The 24,306-nt window shown below is 42.6% G+C and overlaps 1 protein-coding gene across 2 annotated transcripts in view; it reads right to left on the reverse strand.

Annotated features, from left to right (window-relative positions):
• Positions 1-24,306, reverse strand: part of EEA1 (early endosome antigen 1) — a 492,836-nt gene that overhangs the window by 317,454 nt on the left and 151,076 nt on the right. For both annotated transcript variants that reach the window (XM_053226593.1, XM_053226594.1), the window contains one exon: positions 18,446-18,745. The gene's annotated coding sequence lies outside the window, so the exon portion shown is untranslated. The remainder of the gene's footprint in view (positions 1-18,445; positions 18,746-24,306) is intronic.

A 24,306-nucleotide genomic window follows, 5' to 3' on the forward strand; every position in this document is an offset into this window, starting at 1 on the left:
TTAATCCAATACAGCTCTTCCAACATTTGGCATAAATTACTTTGCCTTCTTAAACAGGCAGAAAAGAGTGATTTGCTTCCATTTCATACACCAAGTCAATACACAGATAAAAATAGAAATAACGTGTCCTAGCAAGTGTAATTCTCCGTCCCATCTTAGTCCAGATGTGCTTCCAAATTAGGATCTTTCAGTGCTCTCTAGAACTCTCCCATGGTGACCTTTTACCCCATTTTATTTTCTCTTACATTGTCCTGTGGCAATTTCCCCAGTTGTAACTGTTAGCCTTGGCACCCCCAGAGCCCTCAGCGAGGTAGAAAAACAGATGGCCTGTAGGAGCAGGCAGTCAGGAGAAGACGGCACAGAACTAGATGAAATGGCCAAGCTGGGACTCTCAGGGATACACTGTGGAGACAGTGTCCAATCAGTTTCTGAAGAGAGGCTGTGCCTGCAGCCCATGACTGGACTAGTCAGCTCACTGCTGACTGAGAAGTCCAGAAACAAGTCTGGGAACATCCCCTCTCCCTGGGCACCAGCAAACTCATGAGGCAGGTGAGTACCTTCTAGGCACCGGGCACTGAGCTAGAGCTAGGGAAAGATAGGCGGAAGGTACAGACTGAGCCACCGCCTTCAGGTTAGCTCGTCTATTATACAGGAATTTCAATATGGTAGTTACACACACCTGCTCTGGATCCAGGTCCTGAATCCTACTTCCATTTTTGCTGTGTCACCCAGGACAAGTCAAATTCCTGGGGCTTCAGTTTTAGCATCTGTGGAATGGAGACAGCAACTACATTATAGTGAAAACGCTTGGAATGGTAGTGGGCATAGCTTCCACCCCCAGACCACTGCCTCCTCCTGAGATCCCTGTCTCTGCAAGAGTGACCAAAATTGACTGTGTATGTGTTATTCCAGGCACTGTCCAAAGTATGTGACATATTTGAATTCATTTAATCTTTTTCATAGCCTTATGCAGAAGGTACTATTATCCACATTTTATACATCGGAGGCAGAGGGATTCAGTGCCTTGCCTAAGGTTCTCAGAGAGGCAAGATATACTAGTCATTAAGGGTGCCCACTCTGGGAACAAACTACCTGGGCTCTAGCTAGAAGTCGTGCGACCTTGGGCTAATTACTTCACTTCTCTGGGTCTGCCTCCTGCCTGTTTGCTATCAACCCAGTCCCCATCTTCCCTGTGACTTCTAAGAACGACATTTCTGCCATCGAGTGTCGGGTTAGCTAGGCCAACGGGATGTAGTGGTAGAGCTTAACACGTAAAGAGGAGAGAAATGTCAAGGTCCCCTCTCTGGGGTGGCCGCTCTGGAAGTGGCCGCATCTCCTCCTGGGCTCCAATTCCTGTTGGGCAGCCCCAGAACCTCAGCTCTGGTGACATCCCCTCCACGCCATCCACCCCACCCCCACCCCTGTAACTTGCAAAAGCAGCTTCCTACTGTTGCTCATTCCCAGGTTGCCTTGCCGCCCGTCCTCTGCCTTTTGTGCTCTTGCCATACCCTCGTAGTAGAGCCCTGTATCTAGTTTCCTCTGGTGAGCTACTAGAGTAGCATCATTTTCCTGGTGGACTATGACAGACACATTTTGTACTTCCACTTCTTCATCTGCTAAATGCTAATTGTACCTACCTCACAGGGTTGCTGTGAAATTTAACAAGTGAATATATTTGAAGTACTTAGAACAGAACCAGCACAAAGCAAGTAGCAGCTATTCTGGAGCACGTAGCCAAGGCACCAAATTCCCTTTAGGCTCTTAGGGAGGCGATCCTGAAGCGTAAAGGATGAGAAGCAGCAAACGAGGTAAAGCAAAAGGTAAAAGTGTTTCAGGCAAAGGGATTGGACAACCCGTGGCCAAGGAGTAACAGGGAGCAGGTGCCCTTCTAAGAATCAGGAAAGGAAAGAGATTCAGAAAGACTGGAGCATGTGGACAGCACAAGGTGAGAGGAGAGTCTGGAAAGAATGATGCTGGAAAGGAGAACGGGGCCAAATCGTGCCTTTTTCGTAATGTTAAGGGTGTTAAATTAGTTTTAAAAAGGAGGCCTTTAGACAGAAGTGGCTCTAAATGCCAGGGTGACTGACATAAGCAAACCAAAATCTAAGCCTGTAAATGCCTCCAAGTTAAGAAAGCGAAACTTAAGGGTAACCAATTACAAACAAGCTTATAACTAGGCTTAAAGTTACAGCCAATCAAATAATTTCCTTTCTTGGTTTCTACATCCACTCTATGTAAGTCTTTCCCCTGGCTCCTGTCAAGGAAGCGCTCCTAACCACTTCCAGTTTGGGATTCTATTCCAATTAGAACAGATTTTTGCTCAAATAAACTTGAAAAACTTTTAATATGCCTCAGTTTATTTCTTAACAACTTTGACCCGAGGACAACAGGAAACCATTGGAGCATTTTAATTATCAGAGTGACACAGTGAATTTACAATTTAGAGAGATTTCTTTGGTTGTAATGTCAGCAGTATATGGGGTGGGAAGCAGAAAAGAGATGAAGGCAGGAAGAGCTGTTGGGAGCCCATTGTGTGTATCCAGTTAGGGGGCAATCGCTTGGACTCAGTGGTGACAGTGAAGTTATTCAGGAGGTAAGAGTGATGGGATGGGCATTGGATTGGAAGAGGCAGCCAAGGGAGAAGAGGGATCAAAAATGATGACCGGGTTTCTGACCTGGGTGAATGCAAACAGCAAGTAGCACAGCAGAGTTGTTCAAAAGATGGGCTCTGGCTTACACAGCCTACAGCCAAACCCTAGCTCTACCTACAGCTAGCTGTTGAACCTGTGGCAAGGCACCGAATCACTCTGTGCTTCAGATGTGTGGAATGGGGATAATATCTGTACCCTCTGTACCAGGTTTTCAAAAAGGTGAAATGAGGTAAAGCGTGTCAGATGCTTGGAACAGAGCCGGTAATATCACGAGCACCATGAATCCCCATCACTATTAGAGATGAGGATCTCAGGAGAAGGCACAATCTCAGGGGTGGGAGCATCATGAATTCAGATCACTCAGTACTGACTATGAGACATCTATGGAACCAGAGAAAGAGCTCTGGTCTGCACATAAAGTGAGAACAGATAGGTTTATAGGGCACACCCCGGGGAATGTCAACATTTAAGTGACAGTTTCAGGAAGTGGTTTATAGTAAGAAATATATATTTGGCCATTGTCCCGTTCCTGACAGACCTCCTAAAACCCTTCAAATTTCCTGTGATGAGAGCCATCAAGGTGTCTTTTGTGATGTTAATAGGTGACAGTTGGAAAGCACCTAAGGGTGGGGGCTGGTTTCCAGTGGAACCAACAGTATGATTTGAAGGTTAGAACTTTCATTCCTACCTCTCCCCAATCCTGACCTCTTGGGGGGGGGGGGGGCGGGGCGGGGCATGCGGGCTGGACGTGAATCAGTCACCAGCGATCAATGATTTAATCAATGATGCCTGGGTAATGAAGCCTCCATAAAAACCCAAAAGGACAGGGTTTGAGAGAACTGAACCCTTTCCTATAGGGTCTGGCACTGTCTGCAAGTACATGATGTCAGAATTGAATTGAATTGTAGGACATCTAGTTGGGGTCAGAGAACTGCTTGGAAGCATGGGGGCAAAAAATCCACCCACTGGAATTGGAATCAAGAGTCATAGAGGCCCAGGAGGAAAGCAGAGAAAAGCAGGCAGAGAAGTAGGAGGGGAGCCAGCAGTGGCTGCAGTCCAGTTGTGAGCAGAAAACAAAGACCCCATAAAAATAGCAGGAGCCGGGCCTGAGAATTACTGGTGTAACTTGGGGTCTGCACTTATCATCCTCTCCAACCAGGGGTCATAGGACATGGTAGCAAGAAGTGTGTCTCAGCTGACCTGTGAATGAGCAAACACCAGACGTCCACCCATGTCTGATCTTCTGTGCTGACCTTGGTGACTGGAAATGACACAACCCAATTTTTCTGGTGACTCCACTGAACCCCTGATCTTTTCCTTCATGTGACAAATCACACAGCAGATATTTCTTCTGAGTACAGATAGCTGCTCTGATTGAGAACAAGCATGAATTTGGTTATCTGCCTTCTCCTGTACATAAGGCCATTTATAGGTTCCTCATCTCCCTTCCAAGGTCCAAATAAACCTTCGAGTAATTGTAGCCTCAGACTTTTGTTTTGTTTTGTTAAAGACTCTGATTCCAGAAGGTTGTTCATCTGCTATGTTTATTAAAATCCCAAGACCTGGTCCAAGGCCTCGCTCCCAGGATTCTGATGACAATGCCAGCATTCTGTTCACCCAGAAGAGGTCTTTGCCAGAGGGCACCAGGAGGATTACTCTGATTCCATGCAGAAAGCTTGTGAAATGGCTTTCTATTCTATCCAGCACAAGCAAGGGGAGTTGTTATTTTTATAAATGTCAGCAGAGCTTTCCACTATATAGTTTGGGAGATGGTGATAAAACAAAGAGTACTTTTCTCTTGAATTCTGCTACTCCCAAACTTTCATTAACACTCAATTGATTTTAGGAAAGTTCAGCATTAAGCTTTCCACAGCACTTTGGCACAGTAGTACCTGTGCATTTGGGATAACACAATAATTTCCTACTTTAGAAAAAAAAGAATTACTCTGGCAAAATGAACCTTTTAGCTGAGGATGGACTGGTTCCATTTTTCATTCTTCCATTCTCAAGGTTAATTGGGCTGCTGAACTCTCCCAAGCTGCAAAGCAGGTACTAACCAGCATCCAAACCAGCTTGGAAAGGACATGGAGAGAAACCAGAACTAAGGCTGGCCAGTCTGAAAACTAGTAAATGTTATCAAGTTAACAACTTCCCATTTATCAATAGGTACCCAATAAAAAGGGAATATGCATGAGTTTTTTTAAAAGCTTCAAAAAAATAAGGTGTATTAGCATAATTGACTTTACTATGCAGCAGCAATATAAATGGCAATCCACTCTTGTAGAATATTTGTGTTGAAATTAGGACATGGTAGCACATTCAAACACAAGAGCTAATGGAAGCTCTAAATATAGATTATATTCCATCTGGCTGACAAGAGCCTGCCTCAACACACTAACCAGAGGACCAAACCAGAGAAGGGAAATAGCTCTCAAAAATGCAAAAGAGAAAAGAGATTCACTTGGAATTTTATCTGGTAAAATATCAAGTCACAGAATCAAGTCATCTGTTTCATGGACTATTTTTATAACTCAGATGTTAATTTTGATGCTGTCTTTAGATGCATAAAAAGAGATTCTTCTCCCTTTAAACTTGAAAGAGTTTTGTTGAAGTAGGTACCTCACAGCTCATAAATAGCATTCAGTTGTTGAAAATAATTTTGACGATTCGGCTTTGACAGTCCCTACATTTGCACAATAAACAGAGCTGCTGTTTCTTTTCTTCCAAAGCCATTTTAAACGTTTGCCCATGGGGACCATGTCCCCTTAGCATTTTGCAAGAGTTATGCTTTGCACTAACCAAACAACAAACTTTTGTTTACATGACAAAATTATTTTTTCCAGTTTCAGCTCTGCTTATTAACAAATTAAAGTAGGTATTTCTCAAGCCAACATTTCCTCTTTGTTTATGGTTGGAGATCTTGACCCACATGACAAAACAAAATCCACTGAGGAGCACAGAAAAGTACCAGCACACAGAAATGTGTCTTTGTAACAATCCCACGGCACACAAGCCATGGTGATAGCCAATGTACTCATAGAAAGTCAACAATGGCTATTTGCAGTTGATCCAGTCCCTCTATTTAGGAGGTTTTTGTGCCATAAATAGATCAGAGAGTCTTGCAAAATGTGTATTTATGGTTAAGCTTTTATGCATTTCAGAATTTGTTTGGAATATTGAGGCATACTATCCTGAGTGTGTTGTTTTCTTTTTGTGCAAACTCTGCTGAAAAACAAGAACAGTGAACAGGATGAAGAAAATGTAATCCAGGCCCTGGGTTGATAGAGAAGATCACCTCTGGGCTTGGGGCCAGTGGAGTTTTAGTTCCCCTTGCTGGGATCTCCACAGAAACTAACTCCCAAATATTAATCAGACACTGCCCCCCTCCCCACTTAAAAGCTTCCAATGGTTCCTAATCACTCTGAAATAAAACTTCTGACCCTGGCCAACAAAACCCTACACAATCTAGCCGCTTCTCAGACTTTACCAGCCCGGCTATGAGCTGAATTGTGTCCCCCCAAATTTATATATTGAAGTCCTAACCCCCAATACCTCAGAAATTGTATTTAAAGAAGTAATTAAGGTATAATGGGGTGATACGAGTGGGCCTTGATCCAGTGTGACTGGTGTCCTTACAAGGAGAAGAGATTAGACACGGGCAGGGATAGAGGAAAGACCATGTGAAGACAGCGGGAGAAGGCAGCCATCTACAAGGAAGTGAGAGAGGCCCGAGAAGAAATAAAACCTGCTGACACCTTGATCTTGCACTTCTAGCCTTCAGAACCTTGAGAATATAAATTTCTGTTACTTAAGCCACTCAGGCTGTGGTCGTTACAGCTGCCCTAACAAACAAATACAAGCCCATTCCCTCTCCACTCCTCCTCTGAGGATTTGCCTCCTTTCTGTTTCTTTCCATATGCCTGACTGGTTCCCACCACAGGTCCTCTGCACTAGCTGTGTGAGCTGTGTGGTCCATCCAATATCTGCATGGCTCTTTCTTGTTTTTCAGGTCTCAAATATCACATCTTCAAAGACTAGATAATGTAGAGTAGTTCCCCTGACCTGACTTTCTTATCTTCTGTACCCCCCAATTAGCTCCCTGAGGACAGACATTATGTCTCTCTTGTTCACAACATTATCCTCAAGTCTTAGAACAGAGCTCGTCACTTGGTAGGAAACTCAGGAAATATTTTTTTAATAAGTGAATTAACAACCAAACTTTTTGTTAAGTCACTAAAATCAATTAATTGACATGAAAGGCCTGCCACAAGGTAAAGATAACAGAATTGGTTGGGGCAAATTGAACTGAACTGAATGGAATTGAATCAGGTAAATGAATACCAACCAATCTATAGAATTTGATCTTTAAAATTTCATCTTAACTCTCTGTGATCTAGTCTTGACAATGAAGTCTCTGTCTCTCAAAAATAAAGCAAAGAGGGATCTATTAAGAGAGAAGACTATCTGAAGATAGTTCCCTCTGGAGAGGACAATTAGAAGAAAGGGTGTCCAAGGAAGATAACTATCCACTGTGTTCCCTCCTGATCTGTTCAAAACTTTAGCCAGTGCATATATAACCTTTAGAAAGAAGCTTTACAAAAGATAAAACTACGGGTCACCGAAGCTCAGTCAGTTAGGTGACACGCTCTTGGTTTGGGCTCAGGTCATGATCTCATGGTTGGTGAGCTTGAGTCCTGGAATGGACTCTGCAGCTGTCAGCACAGAGCCTGCTTGGGATTCTCTCTCTCCCCCTTTCTGTCTGTCCCTACCCCATGTGCTCTGTCTCTGTCTCTCTCAAAATTAATAAACTGAAAAAAAAAAAAAAGATAAAGTTAAGAGTTGAGTAATTACTTGCCTTAAGGATGTCAATGAAATGCTGGCCATTTCCCCATCTGTCCCAAGCACACCATCATTCCTACTTTCTCCCCTTTGTTCCTGTTGATAAGGCTGGGACAACCCTCCCACCCCCCAATGTCTTCCACAAGCTCTCCTGTCAACTGTACATTCCTGTAGCAGGTAGATCACTTTGAATTATGATTGTTTGCTTAACACATTTGTCTTAGCCTGACCTTCGGGAAGGTGGAGGCTGGTCTTACTCATGTTAGTAATCACACAAGATTCAGCCCATCAAAGGGCTCTGGGGACACTTGTCGACGGAGTAAATGGAGAGTACTGCTCTTCCCCAAAGACTGCAGCTGACCCACCCAGCTCTCATCTGTGCTCTCCTGCACACCTCTGGATTCTTAGTATCTGCTCCTCCAGCTCCATAGAGCATATCAAGAAGGGCAAAAGAGAGCCCTCAGCCTAATAAACACTTCACCAGAGGCCCAAGTTGAGATGCATTCTACTTACCTGTCTTAATTCAAAAGGAAGAAAATAAAGTGGCAGAGCCCTGTTAAGGCTTTTAAAAAAAAAAAGAGATATAATTCACATACCATAAAATTCGTTATTTTAAGGTTGTAATTCAGGAGTATTTAGTATAGTCTTATTGTGCGGCCATCATCACTATATAATTCCAGAATATTTCCATCACCCCAAAATGGAGCCCATAGCCATTAGCAGTCCCTCCCCATTTCTCCTCTCCCATTAGGCCCTGGCAACTACTACTCTACTTTTTATCTCCATGGATTTGCCTATTCTGGACATTTCATATAAATATAGTCATACAGTGTGCAGCCCTTTGTCTCTGACTTCTTTTATTTAGCATAATGCTTTCAAGGCTCATTTGTGTCACAGCATGTGTCAATACATCATTCCTTTTTATGGTTGAGTAATATTCCATTGTGTGGGTACATTTATTTTTCTATTCCTCAGTTGATGAACATTTGGGTTGTTACCACTTTTTTGTCTATCATAAATAATGTTGCTATGAACACCCATGTACAAGTTTTTGTATGAATATATGTTTTAAATTATCTTAGACTATATATCTGGGAGTGGAATATTCTGGGTTATAAATACGCATAATAACTTTGTTTTTAACTTATTGAGGAATCGCCAAAGTGTTTCCACAGCAGCTGCACCATTTGACGCTCCTGCCAGCAATATAGGAGGGCAAGGCATTTTCTCTTAGAGATTAGATAATCCCAAAGGAAGGACATTGTCCTTTATAGACTGCCCAAGGTCAAAAGAGAGAGGCAAGAGATGTTTTATTAGGGAGGAAGGTGTTTTATTAGGGGAATGAATGGCTCACAAAGTCCTGCTGACTCATTTTCAGGCAACTTTACCATGGCCTTATAGTTCACATTGAAACTATGTGCTCAATCTTAACAGGAAGTGCCTGGGTGTCTACAGCACCTTTGTTCCAAGCAGCATAGCACCTTGGAGACATCATTTAATATGTGCAGTTTTGTTTCCTATTCAGCAGGGAGAGACAGGTCTTCCTTTGCCCACTTAGCTTTATTTCTGGGAATGAGCTTTTCAAGATGTAGGAAGTTCAGCCTTGCTTTAAGCCATCAAGCTGCTTGAATGGATATCATCCATTATTTCAGAATTTTTATTCAAACTTTAGGTTAAGGCAAATTTTTATGTCTAATGGCTTTGGGAAGTTAAAAAGACATAAGAGGTTCTGTGTGTGTGTGTGTGTGTGTGTGTGTGTGCATGTGTGTGCACATGCATGCACGTGAGTATGTGTGTATGCATATGTGTGCCTGTGTGTGTGGGCACCACAGAATGAGGGGTACATGCTGTCCATCAGTAACTATCAACTAACAGAAGCCACCACCTACCCTGTGTATGGCAGCCAGAACCTACCATCACACTGGCAGATACTAAGTTTCTGTGCCTCCTTGAAAGAAAGCAACACTGACTGTGAATAAAAAAAGATTTTAGGGGCGCCTGGGTGTCTCAGTCGGTTGAGCGTCCGGCTTCGGCTCAGGTCACGATCTAGCGATTTGTGGGTTCAAGCCCCGCATCAGGCTGTGTGCTGACAGCTCGGAGCCTGGAGCCTGCTTCGGATTCTGTGTCTCCCTCTCTCTTTCTGTGCCTCCCCCGTTCATGCTCTGTCTCTGTCTCTCAAAAATAAATACATGTCAAAAAAATTTTTTTAAAAAGAATCTGAATCTAAGGTTTATATGCATGCAACTTATGGATGGAGTAACAACAAATGGAATATATTTACAAATGAAAGTGAACCTACATTTACTTCGCTAAAATTGATTTTTTTTCCTCTCATCACAGTTTTCTCCATCACACTATTCAACTTCCCTGAAAGAATCAGCACAAAGGTAAAAACACAACAAAACTCCCTCCCTGTTCATAAAACTCCTGTCCTGACTCCCAGTCCACACCCTAAATAAACAGGCAAGACTGCCCATGTCCTAAGTGGATATCTCCCAAAGGCCTTGAATCTAAAGAGAACCTGCTTCCAAGGAGAGGCCATTCCATCCACCCAACTTCCTCGGGCCCCACAGCTCCTCTCTAACGACAGGCAGCCACAGTGGCTCAGCTGATCTCGGCAGGTGCAACAGCAGAGAGAGGGGAACAGAGGTTAAGAGGGGAGCCAGGAGGGCGAGGTAGCAGATGAGGCCAGCTGTCAATCAGCTGTCACTCAACAGCCTGCCCAGCGCTGCTCTCCTACCTGAGGCTGTGGGGAAGTGTTCTGAGTGGTGTTCCAGGATAGCTCCCTTCCGGTGTGCCAGCAGAGGCAGAGGCATCCTGTGATAAGCTCTGAAACGCAGAGGAGAAAGAAAAACACAGAAGCAGAGTAGCCTGGACCCTCCCCATCACATCTCTAAGCCTCCACTTCTCCAGCCCTAAAGCAGAGGTGGGTCAACATGACATCTGAGAGAATACATGTAAGAGCGTTGCTTCTAAGTGAATGAAAAACTCACTAACTCAAAGTTAGAGGTTTGAAGGCTTGAGGTTCTGTCAGCACCACCTGGAGCACCTGTCGGAACGCAGACTACAGGCTTCACCCCCAGAGGTTCCATTCATTAGGGTAAGGCCTGCAAATTTGCATTTCTACCTTCCCAGGCAGGGGATGTTGCTGCAGCTGGTCAGGGACCACACCATGAGAACCATATAAAAGCACAGTGCTAAATGTCAGCTAGTGTTATAACAGGTGATCACACGGTATGTCCATACTGAGTGGTGAGAAGGAAACAAAGTCACTGTCCAGAAAAAGCAAGAAAATAATAAAACATATATAAATACAAAACATATAGTGCTACATTGACAGTACTCAAGTACTGCAATTTAGTCTTTCAAGCCAGAAAGACTAGGAATTAATCAGACAGACATTTTTGACCAACCCCTGTCCTCCAACTTAACAGAAGCAGACCAAGCCCCCCAGTCTGGGCCTGGAGCCCCACTCTCCTACCAAAGGGAGAGGAATCTGAGGGAAATTCTTCTCTCCAAGTCTCAGTCCGGGGGCCGCAACCTTGAACTCAACCACCCTCTTCCCTTCCAGATGTCAGAGGGAGAAGCCTCTCAAGGCAGAGGGTACCCTGGAACCCATTTCCTCCTCTTCCATGTTCTTTGCCTTCTTGCCTGGGGAGCTAAGAAGCTGGGCTGAGTGCAAAGTGACTTTCGCTGCAAAGCTCACCAGACCCTGATAACAAGGTCATGAAAACCTACACAAACTAATGCATGTGGGACTTGTGCATGTGGTACAGCACATCCCGTGTTGGAAGCGATACTTTTCTGTTGCTGGTAATCCCTCTTTTGACCTTGGAGCTCACCGAACAGCTCAAATCAGGTGGTATTTATATGTGGAACATGTGACATATTATGCCCTTTGGCTTAGTGACCCACACAGGAACCAAATGGAAGCTAGACTAGACATCAACGTTGTTCACACAAAGCAAATTGTTCAAATAAATTCCACTTAAAGAATGGTGATTTGGAGGAAGTGAAAGGATTCTCCCTAGATTTTACTGTGAAGTAGAAGGGAAGAGCTTCTTTACTGGTTTGAAATGACATCTGATAAAATTACATGGAAGGTGATGAAACATCATCCTCTGAGCAACGGTTCTGATCCAGTTCAGTACCTCCTCCTCTCTCTTGCCACCTTCCCATATGAAAGGCTTCTCATATGAAAAGGCTAAGAAAGGCTCTCTCTTGCCACCTTTTCATATGAAAGGCTAAGAAAGCCAACCGATATAAAGTACAGTTGAAACTGAGTGCTAAAAACTTATCCATAATTAAGCTAGGCAATTGCCTCCTGAAAATTAATTGGGACCAACTCTGAGCATACAAGTTGTAAAATCTATAAAGTTATAAAGTTAAAAATCTATGAAGTTATAAAATGTCCAATATCTCATTTTTCTATGTCCCTCCATCCAATTTCCTCTCAAACATCTTCCTCCCTCTCTCTTTCTCTCTCCCTCCCTCTCCTTCTCTCTGAGTCTCCTGCCTTCTCTCTCACTATATTTATTTCATAAACCTGTTTGCAAGAAAGGAAAGAATCCTGGGTTAGTCATTCACACTTTAGTGTGAATTAAGTCAGTGAGTCAACTCTCACAGGAATGAGGTTTCAAGCCATAGCTCTAATTGTGGAATGACTGTTTTGAACCCCTTTAAGGATATTTCATGGAACAGCTAAATTTGGGGAAGAGGAGAGGAACTGCTCAAATCTGCCTGTGCATAAAGGCAGCCCTGAGTCCAGTTTTGAGAAATGAGAGCCTTCAGCTCACTCCAAACTGAAAGTGAATTCAGATTAATTCACAGACATTGAGTGAGAGTTATCATTTGTCCTTTGGGGATTTATTGGTTTCAAACCCTTCTCTTCTCTAGGCTTCAGAAACATCATTTCTTTTGTTTTTTTTAAGTTTATTTATTTTTATTTTGAGAGAAAGAGAGAGAGAAAGAAAAAGAGAAAGGAGGGGCAGAGAGAGAAGGAGAGAGAAAGAATCCCAAGCAGGCTCCATGCCATCAGAGCTGAGCCTGATGCAAGGCTTGAACTTACAAACTGTGAGATCAAGACTGGAGCTGAAACCAAGTCACACGCTTAACTGACTGAGCCACCCAGGTGCCCCGAAACATCATTTCTGATGGCCCGTGTCAGCCTGGTAGGATCTATTCTCACTCGACACCTGGTCTCTCTACTCCAGAAGCCCTTTCCACCAGCAAATTTTTTTTTTTTTAAAGACCCAACATGAGCTGCTTGGGCCAAATGTGGCTGCAAATCCTTCAACAAATGTTCTGCTCTGGTGAGCACGACCCTCAGAGTAGAAAGTTGATAGTGCTCTGACATATGGCTGGTCCCCTGGAGTTTCTCACTCTTCCCTCAGCCGGAAGAACTTCAAAACTCTGAGCCAGTGGAAAGTTCAGTTTGTTCCAAGCAGGAGAGACAAGTGTGCTCCCAAAATGAGTACTGGCATTTGGAAATACCCGAGGGTATTATAAATATAATCTTTCTGAGGTGTAAGTGTGTGTCAGAGAGAAAGAGATAGAGTGTGTGTGTGTGTGTGTGCGCGTGTGTGTGTGTGTGTGTGTGCATGTGATGACAGAAAGGGGTGTGAGCACAGGCCCAAAGCCAACAAGTATCAGTGTCAAGAACATGAGGTCAGGCATAGAGAAGAATGTCCACTATGTGCTCAATACTAAATTCAGAATTTTCTACTGCTTCTTCCCTGTAGAAGTGGGGGAAATGGAATGAGGGAGGAGGAGAAAAAATGAGGGAAGGAAATAGAGAGAGAAGTAGAGACAAGATGGAGAAAGAGACATGAGTAGGGATGAGGAGAGAGAGGAATAGGAAGTGTGGAGTCTTGCCTGACGTAGAACAAAAGGCCTAGACTGAGAGGGGCACTGGGTGGCTCAGTCGGTTGAGCGTCCGACCCTTGATTTTGGCTCAGGTCATGATCTCACAGTTTGTGAGTTTGAGCCCCACATGGGGCTCCTCTCTGACAGTGCAGAGCCTGCTTAGGATTCTCTCCCTCTCTCTCTGCTCCTCCCCTGCTCTCTCTCAAAATAAATAATTAAAAAAAAAAAGGCCTAGACTGAGAGAGAGAGAGTCAGAATGAAGGACTGCTGATCAATCACAGGTCCTGCCACCAGTTACAAGTGAGTCATTCTGCCTTTATTGCTTTGCCAACTATCAGCTTTCATATCCAAATGGTCCGCCTCTCCCATAATGCTATGCCAAAGCTAATCCACCATCCACAAGGCATTCTATTTCCTGCCAGAGACGGGCTTGTTCGGGTGGGTCTTAGTCCCTTCTGTGTCTCTGGAAATGCTGCCAGTCTCTGGGGCTGAGGCATAGAGTGAAGGGAGGTGAAGTGATCTTGACCTTACAAGAGAGGCCCTGTGACCTTCACTGCTCTTTAATGAACTGAGCTGACCGGCACAGGGGCACTTAATCCTTTATGTGCCATGGCTCCCAGTGGCAAGCTGGTAAAGCCTATAGACAACTTCTCAGAATAATGTTTTAAATACATAAAATTACAAAAGAAAACAATTATACTGTTATGGTCATCAAACATTTAAGTAATGTACCAGAGTAACATGTGTACTCCTTTAGCAATGCTTTATTTCTAAAAAAAAAAAAAAAAAAATTTTAAGGTTTATTCTTGAGGCAGAGAGTATGAGCAGGAGAGGGGCAGAGAGACAGAGGGAGACAGAGAATTCAAAGTAGGCTTGGCACTGACAGCAGAGAGCCCCATGTGGGGCTCAAACTCACGAACCGTGAGATTATGACCCGAGCCCAAGTTGGACACTCAGCTGTCCGAGCCACCCAGGCACCCCAGTCAATGCTTTACATACTAAGACCTGATGAAGGGTCAAAAAGCTACTGTCATTTCAAAGAGTGATGGGATGGGGCGCCTGGGTGGCTCAGTCGGTTAAGCGTCCGACTTCGGTTCAGGTCATGATCTCGTGGTCCGTGAGTTCGAGCCCCGCGTTGGGCTCTGTGCTGACAGCTCGGAGCCTGGAGCCTGCTTCGGATTCTGTGTTTCTTCCTCTCTCTGCCTCTCACCTGCTCATGCTCTGTCTCTCTCTGTCTCTCAATAATAAATAAAAACGGTAAAAAAAAAATTAAAAAAAAGAAAAAAACAGAGTGATGGGAGATATTTTGAGATGTCTGCAATAACTATCAGGTGATGTGAAAAGATCTGTGATTTCAATGGTGACAAAGTCACAATGCTAATACTACTGCAGTCAAGTTGCCTGCACTCTTACCAGAAGGAAAAGCTAGATTTCAAAGAAAGGTTAAATAAAATAGAGATATGATTTCTTCCCGTTCAAATTCATGAACTAGAATAAAGGAAATAAAGGAGTGTCTGATGATAATAGTAACAGGAACTATACTAACAAAGCACCATCTCCTACAAGAACAACAGCAGACACGGCTGCCATGTATGGAGACTCTCCTCTATACGAGGCTCTGGGATAAGTGCTTTCTTCATTTCATTTCCCTTCATTCTCACTATGAGGAAGGCATCATTTTGCCCACTTAACAGATGAGGAAACTGAGGCTTAGGGATTTTAGGGAACTTGCCCAGGATCACAAGTGATAAGCAGCCAAGAATGGGAGTCAGGCTGTGGCTGTCTGTCAGCCAAGCCCACGTTCACCAAGAGTCCTTGAGAAAAAGGGGTGTGGAGGTGGGGAAAGAGAGAGAGATGAATGCCCAGAAGCACCGTTTCCTTTTTCTCATCCATACATAGTTCCTGTTGGTGTGTAATGGGGAGATAGGTGCCAGAGAGGATAGGAGCCTGTCGATCATGGACACCATCAAAAATCTTCTCAAAAACACTAAAAAGGAAGGGCTACAAAGGAGGACCAGCTCTATAAAGTCTCTATAAATAATACAGCGTGGTAATGACACATGAATAGACAGACAGATCACCTGAACCTGGGTGGGCCTTACTCTCCATGCAGCCACCAACGTGATTCATAAGCAGGTACTACCCCTGACTGAATCACACACACTGGTGTCTCCACAAGAAGACTCTGCCAGGTTTGAGGGAGGAAGGAGAACTAATTTTTCAAAATGCTGTTCAAACAGGATCTGTTTCTGTTTAGGTCATCAGGTAAGACTTGCACATCAATCAGTAAGTCACAAGACCAGACTAAGCTTAATTTAATGCAACCCAGGATTGTATTGGCTTTCTTCATGGTCACATTACATAGGTGACTCAAACTGGATTGATTTTCAAGTATAATCTCTCCACCTTTGTTGTACATATTGCTGCTAAGCCAAGTCACATCCTGACAGTGTGCCATTGGTGTTTTGGACGCAAATACAGTATCTTTCATTTATCCCCATTAAATTTAACTCTATGGCCATGTCATATCATGCAAACCCTTGGCTGTCCATTTTTGCTTTTTGTTTTTTTGATTTTGTTATTAATGAGCATATCCTGGTGAACACTGCTTCTTCTCCTTCACTAGTATTTCAACAATCTCATTTATTTATTTATTTATTTATTTATTTATTTACTTACTTACTTACTTACTTATTTTAATGTTTGTTTATTTTTGAGAGAGACAGACACAGAGTGTGAGTGGGGCAGGGGCAGAGAGAAAGAGAGACGGAATCCGGAGCAGGCTCCAGGCTCTGAGCAAGTGGTCAGCACAGAGCCTGATGCGGGGCTCGAACTCACAAACCGCGAGATCATGACCTGAGCCGAAGTCAGTCGCCCAACCAGCTGAGCCACCCAGGCGCCCCTTAACAATCTGTTCTAGAACCTGATGTGAGATAACCAGGAAACTACACAGCTGGCAGAATTTGCTTTCTTTCTTCTTAAAAAACCAGATGGGCATTTGCCTGTCTTTCATCTTCTCTCCCACATCCACAATTTGTCATAATTCTCTCAACTCTGGAATGTCATTTCTTTAGGCCAACAAAATAGACAAGTTTGAACACCTGCACTTTCACTCATCTTAAATGTCTGTTACCTTTTTATCAGTGCTTGTTCGATCCTTTTCAGTTCAAGGATCGTTCTACTTTATGTATTCAATGTATGTGGGATACTGACTATGTTCTAGGCACTGAAAATTCAAAGAAAAATATGTTCCCTGACTTTTGGGAAGCTTTCAGCTTTTTGGAGAAAACGAAAGTACAAATCGATAAACAATAATATGTGGTAATTAGAAGTCAAAACAGGTTATATTATAAAGAGAATCTATTGACTCCTGTAACTGTAAAGTCTTGTCATGTAACAGGACAGGCTTCAGGCATGGTTTGATTAGGGCTCCACTAGTGGTTTGCTGGAAAGTGTGTACAACAACTAATTGACTCTCTGGAGAACAAAGCCTTGACTTACAGTGTTTGCCGATTTCCATGTTGTAAATACCCCCACCATGGCCTATTTCAAGCTAAGAGTATAAAATCACGAAACACAGAATTGGAAAGAGAGGTGCACAATCACCTGTGGCCTGATGATTGATGTAGCTCCAGTCCACTATTACCACCCTCATTTCTCTGTAAGTTTCTCCATTCTTCCACGGTCTATATGCTGGTTTTGTCCTGATGATGCAACCAGCAGCTGAGACTATACACTTTCTTCTGGCATCTAATGGAGGAGAACATGCTTCTCTACTCTTAAGCACCAAAAAATTCCTGAGCTCCCTGAAATAATCACTGTACCCAAAGAACACTCCCAACTGGGCTGGCCTTGAGCAATGTGTTTAAATAAGTAATAGTAACTGCTTTGCAAGGCTCTCCATTTCACCTACCAAGTGCTCCTTGTTGGATAGAATTGGCACCAAAATCATGTCTTCTAGAAGGTGAAATTATCAGTAGGACGAGAAAATAGCTTATTCACATTTGTCCATTTTAGTGGCTACACCAACCAGATTTTCCTTTCAGGACTGAAACTCCCATCCTCCACCGCTGGGATGGGTGATTGTTGATGGTTCATAAGTGAGTTCCTCTACAGGCATTGCTCTAGCCAATAGGAGCTGCTTGCCCCTTTTGGGAAGAAACTGCTGGTCAATGGGCAGGTACAAAAGCCTCGCCCTGCCTCAATTCAGACCTCTCTGAAGGGATATCCCAGCTCCAGAGCTCCTCTGGAGGATCAGATGAGGCCTTTACTGCAACCGCACAGCAGGTCAACTTTCCCTACTGCTCCATTGGATTTCCCTCTCTGTTAACATCCTTCCTGTGAGCCTTCCCCACTAACTCTCTTGCATGCAAATCTCTGTGTCTATTTCCAGGCAACATCATCTGCAATGCCCATCCCTGAACCAGTCACTGGGTTGTTTTAGACAAATCAAGTCTCATCACTGAAGCTGGAGGTGGGGTCAGTCCCACTGACATTCCATGCTTGCCCCACTGTTGGGGGGGAGGAGGATTTGGATGGACAGTACTATCTGTGTCACAATACAACATGCTGAGTGATGTAAAAGACACACAAACAATATCAAAGTCCAATAACTGTTGTACTGTAGGTGCTAAGAAAAAGGAAAGCAGCCCCTGACACCCACAAATAATCACAGTTAGACCCCAATAGTATTACAAGCTGGTCTGACACTCATAGCCAGGCCATCTTGTTCTCTGGTTGGACATAAATAATCTCATAGTACGCCAACCTCAGATAAACTTACTCTGAACCATGATAAAGAACAACAAAACAAGTTCACAGTAAATTTGTAATTTGTAAATTTTTACAAATTTGTAATTTATAATTTTGTCTATGCCAAGACAAAAACAAGGTCACTGTGCCACCCATAAAACACCAAAGCATAGAAACTGCCCTTTGCTCTTTGGTGGTTTCCAATCTAGAGAAGATTTTTGAGTTAATAGACCCTCCCCAAATCACCCAACCAAAGCCCAAATCTTAAAAGTTCTCTGTGACACTCTGTTATGCCCCATGGAGTATGTTTTCCCTCCATCAATGAGTAATAAACCTACCTTGTCTCATTGTTGGTGTGTTCCTGGTGGTCTTTGGCTGAAGGGCACTGACAGTATTCAATCAGCATGTGGGGATGAGTAACTCCTATTTCAGGGGAGCCTTCACAGAGGAGGTGAACTTTGAGCTGGTTCCTGAAGGATGATTGGGCTTTTCCAGGCAAGCAGGGTCAGAAAGAAGCCTTTCCCAGGCAAAGGTTGGCAGTACAAAAATGAGGATGAGGAGTCCACGTGGGTGGGATATGGGGTGAACTGGGAGGGTACTGGGACCAAATGTGCAGATCCTTGTAGGTCCACTTAATCCTGTCAACAAAGAGGACAGAAGTTGGAGGTAAAGAGCTCTAAATTTGAAATCTGGTTGAAAGAATAATTACCCGAGTAACCATAATTTTTTTTTCCTAGCGCTTTTTCCTTTTTTTTTTTTTTAATATGGAGTGGGGTAGGAAGAGAGGGAAAGACACTTGATTTTATTAAATCAAAATTGCTTATTTTGAGTTTCTCCAGTTTTCTTAATCTTAAATTTAAGGCATATGTCTGGCAACACCAAGCCCTTTACTCCCTAGTTATCATGAATTCTGAGAAGATCTAAAAAATTGGGGCCAGTGGTGTAAGTCCTGGTATGAATCCAAAAGCCAAGAACCAGGAGCACAAATGTCTGAGGGCAGGAGAAGGTGGACGTCTCAGCTCAACAGAAGAGCAAATTTGCCCTTGCTTTTCGCTCTATGAGGGCACTCAATGGACTGGATGATGCCCATTTGCATAGGGTAAAGTGATCTTATTCAGTCTCCTGATTCAAATGCTAATCTCTTCCAGAGACACTTTCACAGATACAACCAAAAAATAATGTTTTACCAGCTATCTAGACACCTTTTAGCCCAGTCAAGTTGGCATATAAAATTAATCATCACCCCTTGGTAACTGGTTGTAAGAGTACAGTTCTATATAAATGTTTGTTAATTACAGGTCTTTAGAAAATGACAGGTTTCTGATAAACTGAAGCAGACTGAAATGCCCCCAGTTTTATAAGTCCTCCCTGGTGCTACCCTGGATCGCAATTATAGAGAATTTTGTGTATATTTGGGAAATCCATGTTTTCATATTTTTACTACATGTGTATTGATAAATCATTTAAGTATTATTTTGTGCTTTTAGACATAAGTAGTATCACAATGTGTATCATTTTGTGATGTCTTTTTTTAACTCAGTATTATGTTTTGGGGTCCAGACTTTTTGTTAATATATGCAGAACTCTTAGTGCCAGTAAACATGTGAGTATTAACCATTATTTTCATAATTATTAATATGAGGCTTTATATCATTCCTTGTAATCACTTTATAGTAATGAGCACTTTATTATACTACATTTTATTTATTCATTCTTCTATTGGTGAATATTTAGGTTATTTCCAATTTTCTGCAATTATAAACAAACAATACCCCATAGAATATCCTTAAGCAAGTCATGTTCATGTGTTCAAGAGTTTGTACTTACTTAAAATGGGTTGTAAAGAGAATGTATTTTAAGTTTTGTTAGCTATTGTCAAAGTGCTCCCCAAAATGTCTGTAACCATTGGTTTTCATAATCAATGTATGAGAATCCCTACTTTTCTAGATCTTTGCCAAACACTGTGTCAGATTTTTCAATCTATTCACTAATTTTTTTAGTTCCTGTTCACTAATAAGTGAGACAGAACTTTTTTTCCCTACATTTATCGACCATTTAGACCCTTAACCTTTTCCAGGGTCACAGAACTCCTTGAGAATCTCCCTTAGAAAAACACACCTGTGGGGCACCTGGGTGGCTCAGTTGGTTGAGCGGCTGACTTCGGGTCAGGTCATGATCTCACGGTTGTGAGTTCAAGCCCCGCATCAGGCTCTGTGCTGACAGCTCAGAGCCGGGTGCCTGTTTTGGATTCTGTGTCTCCCTCTCTCTCTGACCCTCCTCCACTCATGCTTTGTCTCACTGTCTCTGAAAAATGAATAAACTTAAAAAAAATTTTTTTTAAAGAAAAAGAAAACCACACCTGTGCACCTGCACCATACTTTGTATACATATTGAGGGGCTTCATAAAGCCCTTAAAGACCATCCAGGAACTCCTCAGAGCAGAGACTCTCCAACTGTTAATGGATATAAGAACCATCTGGGAAGTTTGTTGAAAAGAAGATTCCCATGACCCATCTTCAGGGATCCTGACTCAGGGTGTCTGGTTAGAGCCCAAAGGGTAGTTGCAGGTGATAATTATAAAGACAGCTTTAAGGGTTCCTGGACTCCAAGTAAGAAATCCTATTTCCGCTTTCCAAAATTTTCCTTTTCCCATAGCTATGAAACAAAGGATAAAGTCACTAAGCTTAATATTCAAACTCTAACTTGCCTTCACACTGACGTTTCTACTTTTAAATCCAGAGTTACTACTGCAGGCACACTTTGTGCCTTTCATCAAGTTGGCTAGGAGGGTGCGTGAAAGGATGAAGAAACAGGATTACATGTGATGCAAAGAAAGACACAAGGAAGGGGAAAAAATTAAGAAATTCTAAGCTATGCCAAAAATGCTACATAAAAAGCATCTCCCTACTAAATATGAACAGCTTGTGTTTGGAATGGCTTGTGTACTAATTTTAATACATGAGCAAGCTCATTTTTTCTCTGTTAGATATTTTCTTTTAAATTTATTCTTGTTGCTGTTGTTGTTGTTGTTGTTGTTGTTGTTGTTGTTGTTGTTAGATACTTTAAAGATCCTCTTGTGAAAAGAAGGAAATAAATTGTTTCCTCCCAGATCTAAATTCACATATGTGACTATTGTAAGAGGAAGAAAATTGATCTCCTCAACTGCAAATAAGACATATTCTGTTTAAAAACCTAGTACTTAGGAAGCCATGAACCAAAGAGCTTGCAGTGCATTTTCAGAGCAGTTAAGCATCTTTTTGGTATGAAGATGATTTTACATTGATACATTTCTCCCCTTTCTTTTTCAGGCCAGCAGTTTTCAATAGAGAGTTAATCCTTGTTTTTAACTAAGTCACACGCAAATGCATTCCTCACTGAGCTGTTCAAAGGCCAGCATCCTCTTGAACCTTTGGTGTAATTCGGTTTGGCAAATGATTCCAGGAACAAGAATTAGGATCCGGTTCTAGGACTTTAGAATGACTCACTAGTTAACTTTGGTCTAGTAACAATAGAAAAATGACCGTTGCTCTATCTATGAAACTGGGACAGTGATGCCAGCTGCTTGTCTCACACAAAGGGATGAAGGAGGGCCAGGCTTGTGAGATAACAGGCATCATGTGGGTGGGAAAGAGGAGGGTGCCAAGAAAGAGCCAGAAGACCACAAAGGAGGCAACCTGACACAGAACTGAAGGAAAGCTATGAGTAGGATGTTCTGTAAACAATGGGGAAAGCTAAATGAAGTCAAATCCCATCCCTTGTCCTTCTGGAGACTAGCTTTCTACTTTCATTGGTAATTCATTGGGTTCAGAGTAAAAATGATGGCCCAGGCTTTCTGAAACTTTCTGAGCTCATTAGCTTGTTCATTTGGCAATATATTACTTCTCATATTATATAGATTTTCCAGTCTAGACTGTATGCTTATTAAACATTATAATTGTGATTGATATATAAGTGTACATATGTGTGTGCGTGTGTGTGTGTGCACGCACGCACATGCACACATTCAAAGTAAAATGCCTGGAACTCTCAATATAAACACTGTGTATGTTCAGTGAATGAATTCTTACATACAGAGTAAAACAATACACACACACACACACACACACACACACACACACACACACACACATGCATCAGCATTTCCCCCCCCAGGATTCAAGCCAGCAAAAAAAGAGCAATGGTGAGGGGGAGGTGTTGAGGAGACACTTCTACTTCCATATTCATTCCTGCCTGTATTATTTATGATCTAGATACAAGTGCAGTTAATGGAGACTGAGTAGTCATGACTTAAACAAAATAGAATTATATTTCTCTCTAATATAATGTGGCTGCTCCATAGTGTCCAAACTCAAGTTCCTTCCACCTTTCTTAGGGTGTTATTCTCATCTGCATGGTCCAGGTAGCTCACCACAACATCCACATCCTGGCTCTGTTGGAAAAGAAAGGAGAGCACATCTTTCCTTGCAAGAACACATCTCTTCACAGCCCTTTGGCTAGAACTTAGTCACATGATCACATGCCTAGCTGCAAGGGAGCTTGGGAAATGTAGTCCATATTCTGGGTAGCCAAAAGTCCAACTAACAATCAGTGTCCTCTAACGAAAAAGAAGGGAGAAATGAATATTGAGACAATCAGCCATCTCTGTCACACTGTCCAGCATTAAAAAAACAAAAGTAATAAAGACGTGGATTTCCCAAAGTTGCTAGAAAAAAAGCTCCAATGGACTCAGAAGTAGCCGGCACTTGCTGGTATCATGAGTGTACTAATCTACATACAGTCATTCCAGATGTTCATTCAGGGAAAAGATCATTCTCAACTTTGCATATTTGCCTTTGAAAAGCCTGAATCTTCTTGTATTAATTTCTGCTACTTTCCAACTTCCTTTCCTATGTCAGCTTTGGGTTTTTATACTACAGATAAAATTTTATGGTTTTTGACCTCTAGGACAGTAAAAGCCCACTTTGATTACTGTGCATACAAGACTAGAAGTGAATGCATTTGGTGTGAAATCAGGGACCTGACTACATTCAACTTGAAAAATAAGAACAAAAAGCCAGTGAGCATGTTCAGAGTGGGGATGATCAGACAATCGACTAGTCATAAAAATTAAAGCAACCATATAATAGTTAAAATCTAAGGAGCTCCCCTCTTTTTGCTAGATGGGATGCTGCCTGATTCCTGGATTGCTTAATAAAAAAAATTAGATTTTCAAATAAAGAAAATGTTTAAAATCTATTGAAGACTTACTTTCTGCCAAGTGCTTTATCTGCATTATCTTATTTAGGATGCTAAAAGAAAAAAAAAAGAGTTGGGGAGGGTGGTACTGCGACTATCTTCATTTTCAGCTGAGGAAACTGAGCTTGAGTGAGTAATTTGCCCATACTACCCAGCTACCAAGTGGCAGAGCCTGGACTTGAACTCAAGAAGTTAACACTAGTATTGGTACCTTTAACCACTGGCTATATGCTGCCATGCTGGTGGCATGGAGGACCGTGAGCATTGTCCCAGCAGCCTTCCTGCCGACAGTCACATGCATAGCTACTGACCCTGTCAATCACTCTATCTGCAAGCATGATGGTGGGGGACATAAACAAGAGAACAAAAATCCCAACCTTCAGGATTTAAAGTTGTCTTAGAAAATTAAAGCCTCAGGGCACCAGGGTGGCTCAATCGTTAAGCATCTGACTTTGGCTCAGGTCATGATCTCACAGTTTGTGAGTTCAAGTCCCACATCGGGTGAGCTTGAGCCCTGCACTGGGTGAGCTTGAGCCCAGCTTTGGGTGAGCTCGAGCCCTGCTTTGAGTAAACATGAGCTGGGCTTTGGGTGAGCCTGCTTTTCTCTCTCTCTCTCTCCTTCTTTTCCTCTCTGCCCCTCACTAACTTGCGTCCTCTCTCTCTCAAGAAGAAGAAGAAGAAGAAGAAGAAGAAGAAGAAGAAGAAGAAGAAGAAGAAGAAGAAGAAGAAGAAAAGAAAATTAAAGTCTTTTTACAATGAAAAAATTTCAGAAAAACTTTAAATATATTAAAAATAGTTCTACAGGGGCACCTGGGTGGCTCAGTCCCTTAAGCAACCGACTTCAGCTAGGGTCATGATCTCGCGGTTCATGAGTTTGAGCCCCACATTGGGTTCTGTGCTGACAGCTCAGAGCCTGGAGCCTGCTTCAGATACTGTCTATCCCTCTCTCTCTGCTCCTCCCCAC

The sequence above is a fragment of the Acinonyx jubatus genome, chromosome B4 (genome assembly GCF_027475565.1).
Source record: "Acinonyx jubatus isolate Ajub_Pintada_27869175 chromosome B4, VMU_Ajub_asm_v1.0, whole genome shotgun sequence".
In the NCBI taxonomy this organism is placed as follows: Eukaryota; Metazoa; Chordata; class Mammalia; order Carnivora; family Felidae; genus Acinonyx; species Acinonyx jubatus.